Source organism: Leucopleurus acutus (assembly GCF_964270905.1).
Source record: "Leucopleurus acutus genome assembly, chromosome: 10".
Classification (NCBI taxonomy): domain Eukaryota; kingdom Metazoa; phylum Chordata; class Mammalia; order Artiodactyla; family Delphinidae; genus Leucopleurus; species Leucopleurus acutus.
Window position 1 is genome coordinate 99,019,883 of NC_139153.1, and position 19,720 is coordinate 99,039,602.

Here is a 19,720-nt window from a genome sequence, read left to right on the forward strand (position 1 = left end):
TGTTTATCCAAAGAAAATGAAAACACCAGTTCAAAAGATATATGTATCCCTATGTTCATTGCAGCACTATTTACAATAACCAAGATATGAAAGCACCCTAAATGTCCATCGATAGATGAATGGATCAAGATGGTACGTATATACAATGGAATATTACTCGGCCATAAAAAGAATGACATCTTGCCATTTGTGACAACATGGATGGACCTAGAGGGTATTATGCTAAGTGAAATAAGTCAGACACAGAGTGAAATACTGTACGATTTCACTTGTATGGGATCTAAAAAACAAAATAAAACAAACAAACAAAACAGAAACAGACTCACAGAGAACAAACTGGTGGTTTCCAGAGGGGAGGAGAGTGAGGGGCAGGGATGAGTGAAATAGGCGAAGGGGGTTATAAGAGGTCCAAACTCCCAGCTATAAAATAAATGAAAAGTAAAACTCATCCAAGTTCATGGGCAAAATAATATAAAAAATATCACTAGATACTTATCTCTAGGACTACAGTTGTGACTAAACTAGAGGACTTTGCGATGGCAAGGATTCCTTCCGACCAATGCGCTTAGCTCATTCTCATCATCACCACTCTGCTGACCAGTGGTGTCCTGGAAAGTTCCCATTTAAATTCAGCCTCCCTTTCTCCACTCCTCACTATCGGTCAGATATTGTCTATCACTCCTTTTTGCTGGTTTTCATCATTTATGCTTACTACAATTTACAGTTATCCACTTATTTATTCACTTCTTCGTTACTGCTTTCATACATTTTAAACTCCCTGAGAGTAAGGACCCTGTGTATTTTATTCACCAAAATATATATAGTTCTTCACATTACCTGACGCAGAGTGTCATTCAAAGACAACTGCTTATTGATTAATTTAAAGAATAAACAAACTTGCAATGGTGCCATGTCCAGTGTTCTTCATGTTAGAGAACGCATATGTCTCTCAGCTTAGGGCTCAAAGAATTTAAATTATTAATGCCCCACTTACTCTAAGAAGCTGTTAAAGTCCTCTCCTATGCCTTCAATTTGTCTAAGCAATTGTTTTAAATCCACAAGTTCCTGTTGGCTGGAAAACTGAAGATCAGAATAAAGTAGTCTTCTGACACATATTGAGGAAAACAAAACTTGGACATAAGTAAAAACTCAAAGAAATATTGGTAATTCAGAGTATTCTTTTCCTTGAGTATTTCAAGCATCAAATCTATGATAAAATAAAGCTAAGTTTACTGACTAGGATCCAGCCAGCCAGCCAACAGATGTTGCGGTAGAGAGAAGTTAATATAATAAAATACAATACAGCTTGATGTAGACGTTAGAGTGGTTGATACATGACTGTGACAAGACACCATTATTAGAAATTGAGTTTCTTAAAATTAAAACAAAACGGTTTGGGATATTCGTAATGTTTGTAATCAATAGTAAGCAGATAAAAGTTTCATAACAACCTATTAGTCAAGAATTTTCTTTTTCCAAATGACCAATGCATCACGTAGTAAAGAAGTAGTTCTTATGATTAACTGTTGCAGAAACATTTTATCTGAAATTATTTGCTATTATTTAATCCAGAAACCCCTCTGATACAATAAGGGAAAGCTGACAAAGGCAGATAGTTTTGAAAGATTACCTTTAATATTTGGCATAATAGTCTGTAATGGTCCCTCCGGCTCTGATCACTCAAATATTGAATTAAAGAAAAGCAAAGGTGAAGTTGAATCTGCTCACATTGCCTTAATAACAATTAACATTTATGTGGTGCTTTTAACCTGTGATTTCATTTGTCCCTTGGTTTACCTTCTCTTTTTAATTTTTATTGGGATATAGTTGCTTTACAATGTTGTGTTAGTTTCTAGTCTACAGCAGAATGAATCAGCTATACGTATACAGATATCCCCTCTTTTTTTGGATTTCCTTCCCATTTAGGTCACCACAGAGCACTGAGTAGTACTCCCTGAGCTATACAGTAGATTTTCATTAGTTACCTATTTTATACATAGTATCAATAGTGTATATATGTCAATCCCAATCTCCCAATTCATCCCACCACCCTCCTTGGTGTCCATACGTTTGTTCTCTATGTCTGTGTCTCTATTTCTGTTTTGCAAATAAGATCATCTATACCCCTTGGTTTATCTTTTGAAATGTTCCCAATTGTTTTTCAGGTCACTGAAATACCATAGTTATCATTTTGGATGAATGTATCCTAACTTGTGTTAAAATAGAACCCCCTGAGATAATGAAAACACTTTTAGCTTTAGCAGTCAACCAGGAAATGAACTTGTGGAAAGGAAGGGCATGGAGAGGGGGTGCAAGGGGCAGCTGTGATTGGCATGGAACTATGAGAAAAGCTCAAAGGCAGAATTAGTGTGTTCTTTGGGTGGGTATTAAGAAAATAGGAGTAAATGAACTGAGGGCAGCAGTAGAGAATGAATTAGGAGAAAGACTTAAAAAGATCACTAATAACTAGTACTCCAATAATAAACATCTCTACATAGCATGTTAACAGTTTAAATGTACCATATAGAGATCCAATTTCAGTAAGAAGGTAGTCTAGGTGTTTTGCCCAGCCCTCTTACTGAAAGAAAAAAAAAAAAAGAAAAAATGATAGATAAAGTATTTGGAAAATATATGGTGGGACAAGATGTTCCTGGCTCATTTTTCCCTGTGCCTCCCCTGTAAATACATCCTTATACACCAGAAGGAATTGAGCAGGTGAACTTAAAATGACTGTAAAAGACAGAACAAAGAAGCTGAACTGGCTAGGAATCTCAAGACGGGAGGAAAGATGCCAAATTGAGTTCCTGGATTTTCTTTTGCCCTCCCATATTTGCAAGACTGGATTGAGGAGAGTCCCGCAACCTAGAACTGCCAAGAGGCATAAAAAAAAAAAAAAAAAAGTAAAGCCTACTATTTCTGGCCAAAGGACTGGCAAATGAGCAGTCCAGCAAAGACCTAACAGGGAGGTCCACCCCTGCCCAGCACCAGGACCAGAAGGGCCTATGCAGGAATCCGTCCTCTCTCTTCCCAGTGGAGTCTCAGGAGAAGCATCGGTGAGGTCAGCCCCACACCTTGGGCAGTAGCAGGCCTGATCTGCCACTGTCAGCGCCCCCAGAGCTCCTGCCCCACCCAGGGCAGTGGTGACAGCATCTGCCACAGCAGCAGTGACTAAGGTCCACTGTTTCCTGAACCTCCCACACAGTGGCAATGTGAAGGGCAGGTGGTACTTGCAAGGATCAATCAAGAACCCCAGAAAAGCATAACAATAAAACTGACCAGAATAGCATTGCAAAGTCTCTAAAAACTAAGTTGTCATCAGAACTACAGCTCATAAAAATAATCCAGGACTTACATGTGAAACCTGCTCAGAGTTACTGATGACTGAAAAAGAAGATCTAAAAAGGTTGAAGAGTCTCCTAATATTATATGCAAAACATTGAGGATACATGCAGAAACATGCAGATACCAAGAATTGTTTAAAAAACACTTCAGTGAGAAAAGACAAGACAACCAGCCAACACTGAGATGAATCAGTTGTTGGAATTATCTGATAGTATTTTAAAGCAGCTCTCGTCTAGAGACTTCAACAATTACAAATTCTCTTGAAAAAAAGAAAACATTAGTAAAGAAATGGAAGTTATGAAAATGAACCAAATAGAAATTATATAACTGGAAAATAGAATAATTGCAATAATAACTTTCTGGGTAGGCTCAGTAGTAGAGTAGAGATGACGCCCTCCAGCAACCTACACGCAGAGGCGGGGCCAAATCCAAAGCTGAACCCCGGGAGCTGTGAGAACAAAGAAGAGAAAGGGAAACCTCTCCCAGCAGCCTCAGGAGCAGCGGATTAAATCTCCACAATCAACTTGATGTACCTGCATGTGTGGAATACCTGAATAGACAACGAATCATCCCAAATTGAGGAGGTGGACTTTGGGAGCAACGATATATATATTTTTTCCCCTTTTCCTCTTTTTGTGAGTGTGTATGTGTATGCTTCTGTGTGTGATTTTGTCTGTATAGCTTTGCTTTTACCATTTGTCCTAGTGTTCTGTCTGTCCTTTATTTTTTTTTAAATTTTTTCTTAATAATTATTTTTTATTTTAATAACTTTATTTTATTTTACTTTATTTTATTTTATCTATTTTCTTTCTTTCTTTCTATTTGTTTCTCCCTTTTATTCTGAGCCGTGTGGATGAAATGCTCTTGGTGCTCCAGCCAGGCGTTAGGGCTATGCCTCTGAGGTGGGAGAGCCAACTTCAGGACACTGGTCCACAAGAGACCTCCCAGCTCCACGTAATATCAAATGGCAAAAATCTCCCAGAGATCTCCATCTCAACACCAAGACCCAGCCTCACTCAACGACCAGCAAGCTACAGTGCTGGACACCATATGCCAAACAACTAGCAAGACAGGAACACAACCCCATCCATTAACAGATGGGCTGCTGAAAATCATAATAAGGCCACAGACACCCCAAACACACCACCAGACCTAGACCTGCCCACCAGAAAGACAAGATCCAGCCTCATCCACCAGAACACAGGCACTAGTCCCCTCCACCAGGAAGCCTACACAACCACAACCCACTGAGCCAAGCTTAGCCACTGGGGACAGACACCAAAAACAACAGGAACTACAAACTTGCAGCCTGCAAAAAGGAGACCCCAAACACAGTAAGTTAAGCAAAATGAGAAGACAGAAAAACACACAGCAGATGAAGGAGCAGGGCAAAAACCGACCAGACCTAACAAATGAAGAGGAAATAGGCAGTCTACCTGAAAAAGAATTCAGAATAATGATAGTAAACATGATGCAAAATCTTGGAAATAGAATGGAGAAAATACAAGAAACGTTTAACAAGGACCTAGAAGAACTAAAAAGCAAAAAAACAGTGATGAACAACACAATAAATGAAATTAGAAATTCTCTAGAAGGGATCAATAGCAGAATAACTGAGGCAGAAGAATGGATAAGTGACCTGGAAGATAAAATAGCAGAAATAACAACTGCAGAGCAGAATAAAGAAAAAAGAATGAAAAGAATTGAGGACAGTCTCAGAGACCTCTGGGACAACTTTAAATGCACCAACATTCAAATTATAGGGGTCCCAGAAGAAGAAGAGAAAAAGAAAGGGACTGAGAAAATATTTGAGGAGATTATAGTTGAAAACTTCCCTAATATGGGAAAGGAAATAGTTAATCAAGTCCAGGAAGCACAGAGAGTCCCATACAGGATAAATTCAAGGAGAAACACACCAAGACACATATTAATCAAACTATCAAAAATTAAATACAAAGAAAACATATTAGAAGCAGCAAGGGAAAAACAACAAATAACACACAAGGGAACCCCCATAAGGTTAACAGCTGATCTTTCAGCAGAAACTCTGCAAGCCAGAAGGGAGTGGCAGGACATATTGAAAGTGATGAAGGAGAAAAACCTGCATCCAAGATTACTTTACCCAGCAAGGATCTCATTCAGATTTGATGGAGAAATTAAAACCTTTACAGACAAGCAAAAGCTAAGAGAATTCAGCACCACCAGGCCAGCTTTATAACAAATGCTAAAGGAACTTCTCTAGGCAGGAAACACAAGAGAAGGAAAAGACCTACAATAACAAACACAAAACAATTAAGAAAATGGTAATAGGAACATACATATTGATAATTACCTTAAATGTAATGCATTAAATGCTCCAACCAAAAGATATAAACTGGCTGAATAGATACAAAAACAAGACCCGTATATATGCTGTCTACAAGAGACCCACTTCAGACTAGGGACACATACAGACTGAAAGTGAGTGGAGGGAAAAAGATATTCCGTGCAAATGGAAATCAAAAGAAAGCTGGAATAGCAATTCTCATATCAGACAAAATAGACTTTAAATAAAGACTATTACAAGAGACAAAGAAGGACACTACATAATGATCAAGAGATTGATCCAAGAAGAAGATATAACAACTGTAAATATTTATGCACCCAACATAGGAGCACCTCAATACATAAGGCAAATGCTAACAGCCATAAAAGGTGAAATTGACAGTAACACAATAACAGCAGGGGACTTTAACACCCCACTTTCACCAATGGATAGATCAACCAAAATGAAAATAAGTAAGGAAACACAGGCTTTAAATGATACATTACCCAAGATGGACTTAATTGATATTTATAGGACATTCCATCCAAAAACAACAGAATACACTTTCTTCTCAAGTGCTCATGGAACATTCTCCAGGATAGATCATATCTTGGGTCACAAAGCAAGCCTTGGTAAATTTAAGAACTGAAATCATATGAAGTTTCTCTTCTGACCACAATGCTATGAGACTAGTTATCAATAAAAGGAAAAAAACTGTAAAAAACACAAACACATGGAGGCTAAACAACACACTACTAAATAACCAGAAATCACTGAAGAAATCAAAGAGGAAATCAAAAAATACCTAGAAACAAATGAAAAGGAAAACACGATGACCCAAAACCTATGGGATTCAGCGAAAGCAGTTCTAAGAGGGAAGTTTATAGCAATACAATCCTACCTCAAGAAACAAGAAAAATCTCAAATAAACAACCTAACCTTACACCTAAAGCAATTAGAGAACCCACTGAACCCAGTTAGCGGAAGGAAAGAAATCATAAAGATCAGATCAGAAATAAATGAAAAAGAAATGAAGGAAACGGTAGCAAAGATCAATAAAACTAAAAGCTGGTTCTTTGAGAAGATAAACAAAGTTGATAAACCATTAGCCAGACTCATCAAGGAAAAAAGGGAAATGACTCAATACAATTAGAAATGAAAAAGGAGAAGTAACAACTGACACTGCAGAAATACAAAGGATCATGAGAGATTACTACAAGCAACTCTATGCCAATAAAATGGACAACCTGGAAGAAATGGCCAAATTCCTAGAAATGCACAACCTTCTGAGACTGAACCAGGAAGAAATATAAAATATGAACAGACCAATCACAAGCACCGAAATTGAAACTGTGATTAAAAATCTTCCAACAAACAAAAGCCCAGGACCAGATGGCTTCACAGGCAAATTATATCAAACATTTAGAGAAGAGCTAATCCCCATCCTTCTCAAACTCTTCCAAAATATAGCAGAGGGAGGAACACTCCCAAATGCATTCTACAAGGCCATCATCACCCTGATACCAAAACCAGACAAAGATGTCACAAAGAAAGAAAACTACAGGCCAATATCACTGATGAACATAGATGCAAAATCCTCAACAAAATACTAGCAGACAGAATCCAGCCGCACATTAAAGGGATCATACACCATGATCAAGTGGGGTTTATCCCAGGAATGCAAGGATTCTTCAATATACACAAATCAATCAATGTGATACATCATATTAACAAATTGAAGGAGAAAAACCATATGATCATCTCAATAGATGCAGAGAAGGCTTTCGACAAAATTCAACACCATTTATGACAAAAACCCTCCAGAAAGTAGGCATAGAGGGAACTTTCCTCAACATAATAAAGGCTATATATGACAAACCCACAGCCGACATCCTCCTCAATGGTGAAAAACTGAAACCATTTCCACTAAGATCAGGAACAAGACAAGGTTGCCCACTCTCACCACTATTATTCAACATAATTTTGGAAGTTTTAGCCACAGCAATCAGAGAAGAAAAAGAAATAAAAGGAATCCAAATCGGAAAAGAAGAAGTAAAGCTGTCACTGTTTGCAGATGACATGATACTCTACATAGGGAATCCTAAAGATGCTACCAGAAAACTACTAGAGCTAATCAATGAATTTGGTAAAGTAGCAGGATACAAAATTAATGCACAGAAATCTCTTGCATTCCTGTACACTAATGATGAAAAATCTGAAAGAGAAATTAAGGGAACACTCCCATTTACCATTGCAAGAAAAAGAATAAAATATCTAGGAATAAACCTTCCTAAGGAGACAAAAGACCTGTATGCAGAAAATTGTAAGACACTGATGAAAGAAATTAAAGATGATACAAGCAGATGGAATATTACTCAGCCATAAAAAGAAACGAAATTGAGCTATTTGTAATGAGGTGGATAGACCTAGAGTCTGTCATACAGAGTGAAGTAAGTCAGAAAGAGAAAGACAAATACCGTATGCTAACATATATATGGAATTTAAGGGGAAAAAAATGTCATGAAGAACCTAGGGGTAAGACAGGAATAAAGACACAGACCTACTAGAGAATGGACTTGAGGATATGGGGAGGGGGAAGGGGAAGCTGTGACAAAGCAAGAGAGAGGCATGGACATATATACTAGTGGGAAGCAGCCGCATAGCACAGGGAGATCAGCTCGGTGCTTTGTGACCACCTAGAGGGGTGGGATAGGGAGGGTGGGAGGGAGGGAGACGCAAGAGGGAAGAGATATGGGAACATATGTATATGTATTACTGATTCACTTTGCTATAAAGCAGAAACTAACACACCATTGTAAAGGAATTTTACTCCAATAATGATGTTAAAGTAAATAAATAAATTTTAAAAAGAAAGATACAGTAGCTGAAACTTCCCAAATTTAGTGAAAAACATAATCCTAGAGACTCAAGCTGAATGTACCCCGAATAAGATAAATTTTTAAAAGTCATACCAAGACTCAACATAATTAACTACTTTAACTACTTAAACTGAAAACTAAAAAGAAAGGAAAAAATAAGAAACAGAGAGAAATGGCGCATTAACTTATAAGGAAACATTAGTTCACACAACAGTGAATTTCTCATCTGAAACTACAGAAGCCAGAAAGAAGCATCAAATCATCTTTCAAGTGCTGAAAGAAAAGGACTGTGAACCCAGAACTCCATATCCAGTGAAACTGTCCTTCAGAAATGCAGGCAAACTGAAGACATTCTCAGTAGAAAGAAAAGTAATGGAATTAACACCAGTAGATCAACCCTTAAAGAAGAGCTAAAGGAATCACAACACATAAAAGGAAACAAAGTGATAAACTGGGCTTTGTCAAATTTACAAACTTTTACTCTGCAAAACACCCTGCTAAGAAAATAAAAAGACAAATTGTAATATATTTAACAGTATACACCTGCTGGAATGTTTCAAATAAAAAACTGTGATAACATCAAATGCTGGTGAGTATGCAGAGAAACGAGATTTCTATCTATGAGTACACATAACTGGTGAGTGTACACAAGTATACATGACAAGTATACATCACTGAATATACATTACACATTATGAGTATAAGTATACATCACGAGTACTCATGAGTATAAGCATACATTATGAGTATACATAACTGGTGGAATGATATGGTACAGTCACTGGTAGAATTGTACAGTTACTCTGAAAAGTAGTTTGGCAGTTTTTTCAAAACTACAAAACGTCTTACCGTACAGCTAGCAATGGCACTCCTGGGCATTTATCCCAGAGAAATAAAAAACTTATTTTCATACAGAAACTTGTACATGGATGTTTATAGCAGCTTTATTTGTGACAGCCCCAAACTGGAAACTACCCAGATGAGTGAGTGTTTAAATAAACTGTGATACAACTATACCACAGAACGATACTTAGTTTATTTGGTTTAAATTTCATACTAATATTTTAGGTTACTTATATGAAAATTTTACCAATTTTTTGAAAATTCAACTTGAAATCAATTGTGCTAATCCCCCTCCCTCCCTTCACACATGTCTTCTTAAATATTATAAATCCAATAGAATTGTGTTCTCTTGTCAGCTAATTCAATATCTGACCAGTAATGCTTACCCAAAATTTCTCTGGGACAGAGTTACAAAGCATGGATGAATACTGTCACATGACTGGAAAACTCAAGAATCAGGATCCCAATGGGATAAATTAACTTAGAAATTGTAATTTGCTTTTAAAACATATACACATATATTTGAAGTATTGATTTAAAGATCACGCTGCCTATATCTGAATTATATGATCCAATCAAATACAAAATTTGGTAAAATGCGTTGTACAGATAAGTATCAAGAATGTATTAGTTTTGTGTTTCAATATCCGTACTTATCTTCATTGTTTTACAAGTAGAGAGAAAAATCAGCATGCTTATTACCATCTTGACATGATCAAAGCAGAACTGTTCATAAATAATGGGTATGACTCGAGAGACCCCAGTACTCTCAAAATCCTTCTCTCACCAAAAACATCATAGTCTGCCTGAAATTCTCATCAGGTTTTTTTCTCTTGCTTTGGGTTAAGTCACAGTGGGTGCTAAGTTAAAGCACATATACGTTGTTTAGAAGGGTCCAAATGGTAGAGTAAAAGTATTACTCAACCAGATAGCTCTAGCCTTACTTCTGCCACAATTGAGTTACGTGAACTTGGAAAAAATGCCACTTCATTAAATTCCCTTTGTGACAGTGATATGAACCAAATTAGTGGTTTGCAACCTGTTTCGTTGGCCAGGGAGCATTTTGTTCTGCTAAAAGCTTATGAGAATATGAGAGTTAGAAGTGAAGTTTAGGGAGGGAGTGACGTCAGAGGCCAGGAACTCAGCTTTTCCCTCTCCCTCCACTGGCCCTGTGACAACGTCTATGGTTCCTCAGAGCCCAGTTTAAAGGCCTCTGGATCAGCTGTTTGTTAAAAATCCTCAACAGTTTCAAATTGCATGGGTGACTCTTTAGAAAATAGAGTGATTCTGAAGGAATTCTGCAGGCGCCTCGCTGCTAGAGATGAGAACAAGGAAATGATGGGGAGGGCTGGGCCATCGTGTTCTGGCTCCTCTGTGGTCTGGACCAGTCGTTGACTGGGGTTGTGTGACATCATCCATGGAGAGTGACCTACATCCAGCACTTTGAGGAGCAGCAGGTCTGGCAGAAGGAAGGCTACAGACAGATACAAGCAGATGCGAGGGATGACCTTCCTCTACCTGTACACTCCATGGAAAATCCCCCAAGCGGGGATCAGAGTGCTAATAAGAAAGGCACACCAGAGTGCAGAGCCAAAAGAAAAAGAAAAAAAAGGTTGCTACAGCCATTACCTAAATATTGCCAGATGCACTGGGGCAGAGAGCAGAGGGCAAGCCTGTTCTTGATCAACTTTCCCACTGTAATGGTGCTGACTGTAAGAAGACCCTTCTGCATCTTTCCAAACTAGAAGCCTTTGAGCCTTGTCTGTAGCGGACAGTAACAACCAGCTGGCGTTTAAAGCGGAAGATGATCTTGGCAATTTCATTTAATTCCAACTCAAACTGAAGTAAGATTTATTATCTAGCAGATATAACTGTGATGTCAGAAATTTGGTAGTTTTTGATTTTGACAATAAGACAACAAGACGGTAGAGAACTGCAGTGGCAACTGGATTATTCAATTCTTCTGAGAGAATATTTCTATTGCATGAGGAGCTTCTCATCAGGAAAGATAAAAAACAGGGTTTGTGGGCAAATTCTTATTTAGGAGAGGAAGGACTAAAGATCAATGAGGAGAACATATTTCGTGGCGAAAATGGTCATACTTTTAAACTTTATTGGCAAGAATAAATACACGTATGACTGTATAATTATTTCATATTCAAAAGTAGCCTTTGTATGTTGGATTTCAAAAGATGACAATTTGCAAAATGTGTTTGAAGAAATGTTTACAAGTCCGAAAGCTTCTGATGATGGCTATCAAACTGTGGAAAATTTTCAGTCTCACTATTGGTATCATGTGGCCAAGAAATTTTGCAAAAAAGAAAAGAATCCTAGTATGGATGGGTAGAGTGAAAATTAAAGCAGAGTATAAGATGCATGGTATTTACATAGATGAATCATAGAAATGATCTCTGACCAGGAGCTTTTTTAGACAAGAATGCTGTTCCTATGCCATAAAAAATAACATCTACTTTGTGAAAGATGATTTTGTAACTTCTCCAAATCTTGACCTTGTGAAATCTTCTATTGTGGTTGCTCTTCTGTCAAAGTAGTTTTTCTTTAAAATTTCTGATAAGAAGTGACAGAACAACACTGGAGCTGTGTGTCACTTAGGGTTAGGTTTGGTTACATCAAATGAAAATCAAACAAAACCAGTATCTTAAACAAGAAAGAAGTTTGTTTCTCTCTCATAGAAAAAGTGTCTGCCAGTCGACAGCCTAGGACTAATACGATGGCACTAAGACCTGCAAAAATGCAAGCCTGTTTATCCCGTGTCTCTGCCCCCCTGAGCGTGAGGCTTCCACTTCACAGTCCAAGATGTTTACTTGGGCTCCGGGCGTCACATCTTTTTAACCAAGCCCTTAGGAAGAATGAGGAGAGTTCAAAGAATGTGTCTTCCTACTTTAAAGATACTTTCTAAAGTTGCACACAGTGTATCTCCTTACATGTCATTGGCTAAAATGTAACGACAAGAGCACACCTTGCGAAATGTCATCCTTCTACTGGGTGACTATTTACTCAGGAAAAAGTTGAGGATCCTCTTAGCAGAGAAAATCAGAGAACAGATATCAGTGTAGCAACTAGTAGTTTTAGTCACAAGGTAATCGAAACGTAGGCTTTATTTAAAATTTATTTCAGAAGCGCCAGAAATTGAATTTTACATTGTCTCTCTCCATATGTATGTATACAGAATCCATTTTCCGGGTCTTCATCAGTTCTAGATTTTACCCTTTAAATTAAAATTTAAATCAGTACTTTTAAATATGTTTTAACTTTACACGTCACATTATAGAAGTCAGCTTCCCCAAGGATGGTTGACTTAACTGTCATCTTTGATCATGGACAATAGAATCTCAAAAACTATACAAAAAAATTTATAGGGATACAAATTAGTATTTAACTCTTTAATCAGCTATTTTTAAATGGGCATTAACAGTGCGTCACCTTATCTAAAATATTTTGAAGGAGCAAGTATAATGATTAAACTCTTATTTCATGCTATTAATAACCAGCATCCTGTTAGTATGATTTTTATTTCTTTCCAAATTATTGACAGAAACCCTAGTAGTCCCAGGAAAAAATGCATTCAGTATAATATGTTGTGGAAAACAACAGGTAATTCTTTTTTTTTTCTGCTATATTTTCATCAGTTTTATTTGCTCAGCTTGTATTTCTCTAGTGGCTTGGAAGTTATAATTACATTTTTTTCTATTAGTGATTATCCTTTTGTTATTAAAAGCATCTTGAAATATTTTTATCTCTATCAAGGTCAAGAGTGTAATTATCTATTAATTATCTGTGGAAAACAAGAAATCTTGCAGACTTTGACTGTCCTACTGTCTCTTCCCACTTCACAATTTTGATTGATATAATCTGGGATTTAGATCTAAATTATTATTATTTCACTGTATTAATTTTTCTTTGGAGACTTATTTTTGAATTTTTTGTTTGTTTTGTAACCACGTTAATGGCAGTTCTCAAGACTTTATTTTAGGTTTAACTCATTTCTATTGCTTCCTATCATCTCTTTTTATGTTGACACTCTTATTCTTGAATTCTTTATCATAATCTATCCCTAGGTTGGATGGATTGTATCCCTAAACTGTATTGCAACACTTTCTGAGCGCTGGCTTTTAGGAGAATACTGGTCTTTCCTACAAATGACCTCTTGAATAAGTACATCATTCTTTTCCTCCCCCCACCCTCATCCTTTGGCAGCCAGTCTTCCTCTGCTGCTGTTCAGCTCTCTGGAGGAGAAGTCTATGGAAGTTTATGGTTTTTCTTTCTTTGGGTAGTGGTTCTCAACCCTGGCTGCACATTCAAATCACTGGGGGAGATTTTTTTAAATGGAATGCCTAGGCTCCATCCTAAAATAATTAAGTCGGGGTCTATGAGGATGGAGCCCAAACCCTAATATTTTTTAAAGGGTCACCCAATGATTTTCGTGTATAACCAGGGGCAAGAACCACTGCTTAAGAAATGTTCCTTTTCTTGCCTAGATGTTTTTAGAAGTTTTTTTTTCTCCTCTTTAAATCTTTCCTTTTTTATTGAAGTATAAATGGCATAACATATTAACTTCAGATGTACAACATAATGATATGATATTTGTGTATATTATATAACATCTCCAATCACTACAATAAGTCCAGTTAACATCCATCAACATACAGTTACAAAATTTTTTTCTTGTGATGAGAACTTTTAAGATCTACTCTCTTAAAAGCTTTCAAACATGTGATACAGTATTATTAATTGTAGCCACCATGCTATACCTTACATTCACCTGACTTATTTACTTTATAACTGGAAGCTTGTATCTTTTACCTACTTCCCTAAGCCTCCACCGCCACCTCTGGCAACCACCAATCTGTTCTCTGTGTCTATGAGTTCATTTTTTTCCCCCAGATTCCTCATATGTGTGAGATCATACGGTATTTGTCTTTCTCTGTCTGACTTACCTCACTTGGCATAATGCCCTCAGGGTCCATCCATGTTGTTTCAAGTGGCAAGATTTCCTTCTTTTTATGGCTGAATAATATTCCATTATATATATATATATATATATATATATATATATAAAATGTGTTATATATATAATTATATATACAATATATAGCTCACATTTGCTTTATCCATTCATCCCTCTATGGAGGCTTAGGTTGTTTCCATATTTCCATATCTTGGCTATTCTAAACAGTGCTGCAGTGAACATAGGGTGCATATGTCTTTTCAAGTTAGTATTTTCATTTTCTTCAGATAAATGTACAGAAGTGAAATTGCTAGATCATATAGTAGCTCTATTTTTAATTTTTTGAGGGACCTCCATAGTGTTTTCCATAGTGGAAGCTGCACTGATTTGAATTCCCACCAACCGTGAACCACGGTTCCCTTTTCTCCACATCCTGGCCAAACACTCTTGTCTTTTTTATAATGTGACAGGTGTGAGGTGATATTGTGGATTTGATTTGCATTTCTCTGATGATAAGTGATGTTGAGCAACTTTTCATGTACCCGTTAGCCATTTGTACATCTTTTTTGGAAAACTCTATTCAGATCTTCTGCCCATTTTTCAATCAGATTGTTTGGGTTTTTGCTATTGAGTTTTATGTGTTCTTTATATGTTTTGGATATTAACCCCTTATCAGATATATGATTTGCAACTGTTTTCTCACATTCAGTAGATTGACTTTTCATTTTGTTGATGTTTCCTTTGCTGTGCAGAATCCTTTTAGTTTGATGTAGTCCCACTTATATATATTTGCTTTTGTTGCTATCACTTTTGGTATCAAATCCAAAGAAATTATCGCCAAGACTGAAGTCCAAGGAGCTTACTGCTTTTCCACTAGGAGTTTTAAGGTTTCAGGTCTTATGTTCAAGTCTTTAGCCCATTTTGAGTTGATTTTTGTGTGTGGTGTAAAATGGTGGTCCAGTTTCATTCTTTTGCACATGACTGTCCAGTTTTCCCAACATCATTAATTGAAGAGACTGTCCTTTCCCCATTATATATTCTTGGTTCATTTGTCATACAATAATTGACTATATATTTCTGGGTTTATTTCTTGGCTTTCTCTTTTGTTCCATTGATCATCTATGTGTCTGTTTTTATGCCAATATCATACCATTTTGATTTTTGCTTTTGTTACCTTTGCTTTTGAGTAATTCTTAATCATTTATTTTGTAAATGTAAAATGAAATGAACACATTTTATTTATCTTTGCTTTAGTAGTAGTGATTTAGATAATAAATAAATTATGTGAAACACATGTTAGTTTTAGAGTTTATCTGGTATTTTGTTGAAGCTACTAAAAACGTATAGATTGTGGTAGTAATAGAAACTGATATTAATTTTTGAACTGTACAAGATTTACATTTTAGTTTTAGGAAAATAAGGTGGGCAAAAATCTTATCTTCATAAGTTTTTATTTTTTTCTATAAATTGGTAACATAATAAAAAGGAATTTTCTGAATATAACTTAAACATCAATGCTTTGTTCAAATTCCTTGTGATTACCACACATGATGAAACATTATGTTACTGACTGGTATTACAGATTCTGTATTCTCACAGTTCAATCTAGACAGCTTAAGTATTTCTCTTATTACCTTTCTTTTGAAATGTAATATATCATAGACCACTAAAATATGATGATGGCAGATTGAAATCTTCTTTCTCTGTAGTCAGATTGTGTATATTTTCTAACTATAGGTTAAATATTTTCTTTATTTTCAGTGCAAAAGAAATCCAAAACCCAAATCAAAAACAAATGTATGATAGCTGTGATTGTTATAGAATTTTAAAATCAAAATATATAAAATATATAAATGTTGATCAAATAGAAAGAAATTCTGTCTCATACAGATTCATTCCTTAAGAAGCTTCTATCCATTCAATTCTTTGGTGAACTTGTAGGTCTGTGGCTTGCTATTTCGTTTAGCTTTTTGTAAAGCAGGAACATGAGAATACTTCCAATATTCTCATGGTCTAAACTGAACCAATATTATAGATATTTGCTATAAGAAGCTAATTTAATAATCGAATAAATAGTGTATAAAAATTAGTGTGATATTTTCATAATATTTAAAGTGACTTTTATGCCAAAAGAATATGCAGTGAAGTTTTTAAGATATAGAAATACAGAAAAATGTAAAGAAAACAAAAATCCCCTATCCCTTTATCTATATATTATATAGGCAATAAATGAGAACTCATTATTATTACTGGTGATCCTGCTTTTAGATTAGTAGCTCTTGTTAATTTTCTGTACATTGCTCTTTTGTTTGGATTTTGCCATATACTTTAAAATTTTTAATGTTAGTTTCATAATCTCTAGATGACCTTAATCACCTCTGCCGCTGCCTTCTTCTTGGTGCATCTCTGCGCATGCGCGGCAGGCTGGCCCGGCAGGAGTCAGCACCCTCGGAATGCAGCCTTAGCTAAGAACTGGCAGCAGTCGGTGTACGACCCCACGGCCCTCCGGTAAGGTAACTCTCAGGAATGTGTTTTACACCGATTTCCAGAGTTTCCTCTCCAAATAACGCCCCAGTCTCCTTTACTGAGTGCGTTCTCTTTTCTGCATCCCTCCTCATCGACCCCTACCTACGGAGGTTTCCTGCAGTTCCCAAGTCAACTACTTGCTCTCTAAGCCTCGGCTCAGAGTCTATTTCATGGGGAATCCTAACAGAGACAAAATTTCTATAACCAACATATACCGCGTAACCATATCATAATCCAAAAAGCTTTTGATTTGGTAATTTCACATTAATATATTTGTGAAAATCACAAACTTAGGACTATTTTGTAATATTACTTTATGTGGAATTTCAATCATGAATTTAGGATTAACAAAGCCGTGTCACAAATTATGTGGTAAAATGCCAATATAAACACCACCAAGTTTGAGGAAAGCATGGCGGCCATCAATAGCAGAGGATAAACAATATTTCTGATGGTACTGTCTCCTTACTGGGCATGTGTGGAAGGGCAAACATGCACATCGTGCTTCGTAACCTTCCAGAAAGACGTGGAATTACAGACTATGCAAGGCAGTTATTATAAGAAGAATTTACAATCCTCTGTAGTTTTATGACTGCTTTCCCCAAAATGCATTCCCAAAGGTTATGAAAAAGACCAAGACAGATGGTTCAAAAGATTATTCACTTCTTCTTTTGAGATGTGTGTTCTCTTAGCATTTGTCACTAAGCATTATTTTATTTTGTTATTAAGTCTGTCTGGATTTCTCTCTGAGGTTAATTTTTTCTTCCTTTTAAAAGCCCCTCCCTTCCGCATCACAAATGGATCAGGAAACCATCATTTCCTAAGTTGTACATGAGCCTTTTTCAAACACTCTAAAGATTTATCCCTAGCTTAATTTTATCAAGTCAAGAAAACATTTATTTCAATAAGATATAATAAAAAGACAGAGTTTTAGGAGATGTTCCTATTTGAACAAAATAGTTTTTAGGTGTTACTTGTTTCTATCTTTTTCCAGAATTTTAGATCTGTCAGATCAACTTCATAAATAACTTGTTTGTACTTGAGATTTTCTTATCAGAAAATACAGTTCAAATAAATTATGTAAAAAAATCCTGAAATTTGAAAAATAAGGTTTTGGTTTACATTTGATCATGCAGTGAGGACCTCAGAGATGATGAAAAGGTTAAAAATTGCTGGCTGTCTTTCACAAAAGCTCCCCCACTAATGCTAACATCTGGATTAGAGGCTGCATTTTCTGGGCTCCTTTCCCCTTCCTCCCTCCCCCCTGATCAGTTTTGTATTAGACCTTTATGTTTTCATTATAACCTGGCAGCAAGAGCTCCCTTAAATAGAAAGAGTGAATGAAGGCAATTTTTTCCATTAACAATATATTTCCCTTTGGGGTCTCTGGCACATTATTGTTCTTCTTTTTTAAAAGGAGCAAAAAACCCCAAGAAAACTGTCTTCAGTTGTGAAGCATTATTATAGATCCTATCTGAAAGCCTTGGGTTTTGTTTTCCTCTTACGAAAACATCCTAAAATATTCACATAAGCGAGTACAGTTCAGAGCAAACATCTCTACATATTTGAGCAAGTGTTGTGCTAAAAACACACATTTTTTAAAGAGTGCATTTTCCCAAGTAGTTGATACGGAAAATCCGGAAGAACTGAAGTTTCAAAGTAAGGTAAAATATTACTTAAACACACTTTTGGAAAAATTGCATTCTTTCTTGGAAACCACAAAGTATAATATACAATAGCCCAGGTGTATCTATTTTATTGGATTTTTTGACAGTACTCTGTAATGCCTTAAGACATATATACACACCCACACACATACACACATATATATAATATAAATATGCATATATACAATGAATCAATAGTCCTAAGGCTGTGTATATTATGATATATACATGATAGTGTATGGTATGTTACTATTAGCATATAATAATATATTACACATCATATAACAGTATAAATAATAGTCTTAAAACATTAATCTATTTTACAACTCAATAACATGTTTTAATACTCTTATCTACATAAAAGTGAAACTTAGTCTGTCAATCAATTTATTTCCTTAAATATCACAACTTCTTGATTCCAGTGTCCTTTGGGAAGAGATGGTGAAGCTACAAGTGAAAGAGGGAAACCATTTTTAATATTGCACTTAAAATCCACAAGGTTATTTCACATGGATTCTTTATTTAGCCCTCTAAGTAATCCTGATTGGTAGATGGAAGTGTTCCTGTATCAGTTGTGGTGGTTTTGGCTACAAGTAATATAAACCCACCTAAAACTATCATGTAAACAATACTTAATTTTATTTGGCTCATGGAGCTATAAGTGGGAGTGGAGTTCAGGGGAGACCTGATCAAGGCTCCATCTCCTTTTCTCTATGATACACTCAGGTCTGATCTTTATTAATTTCAGCTTTGTCTTCCGGTTGTCTTCCTTCAAAGGTCACAAGATGGCTAGGGTAGCACCTGGGGCAACATGCTTCCAGATTTATATACAAATGAGAAGAGAGCTTGGCTTCTGGTAACTTTCTCTTAAGAACTGGAACTCTCTTAGAAACTTACAGGAAATGTTTTATTGTATCTCATTGACAAGAATTAGGTCACATACCCATTACAGAAAAATTATCGCCCTGAAAGAGAAAGGCTAACTCTTTTGGCAATCAGATTCTCCCCTCACCTTACATCAAGTCCCCATACTGTATTACTCTTCACCCATAGGGCCAGAATGCAGTACATTCTCGGCTGTCATCTGCAGTGTCAACTGCGAATCCTACTCTACAGAAGAAAAGCTGTGATTCTGGATTTTGATGTAATTTACCCACAGTCACAGAATAAGAAATCACTGGAGACTGGG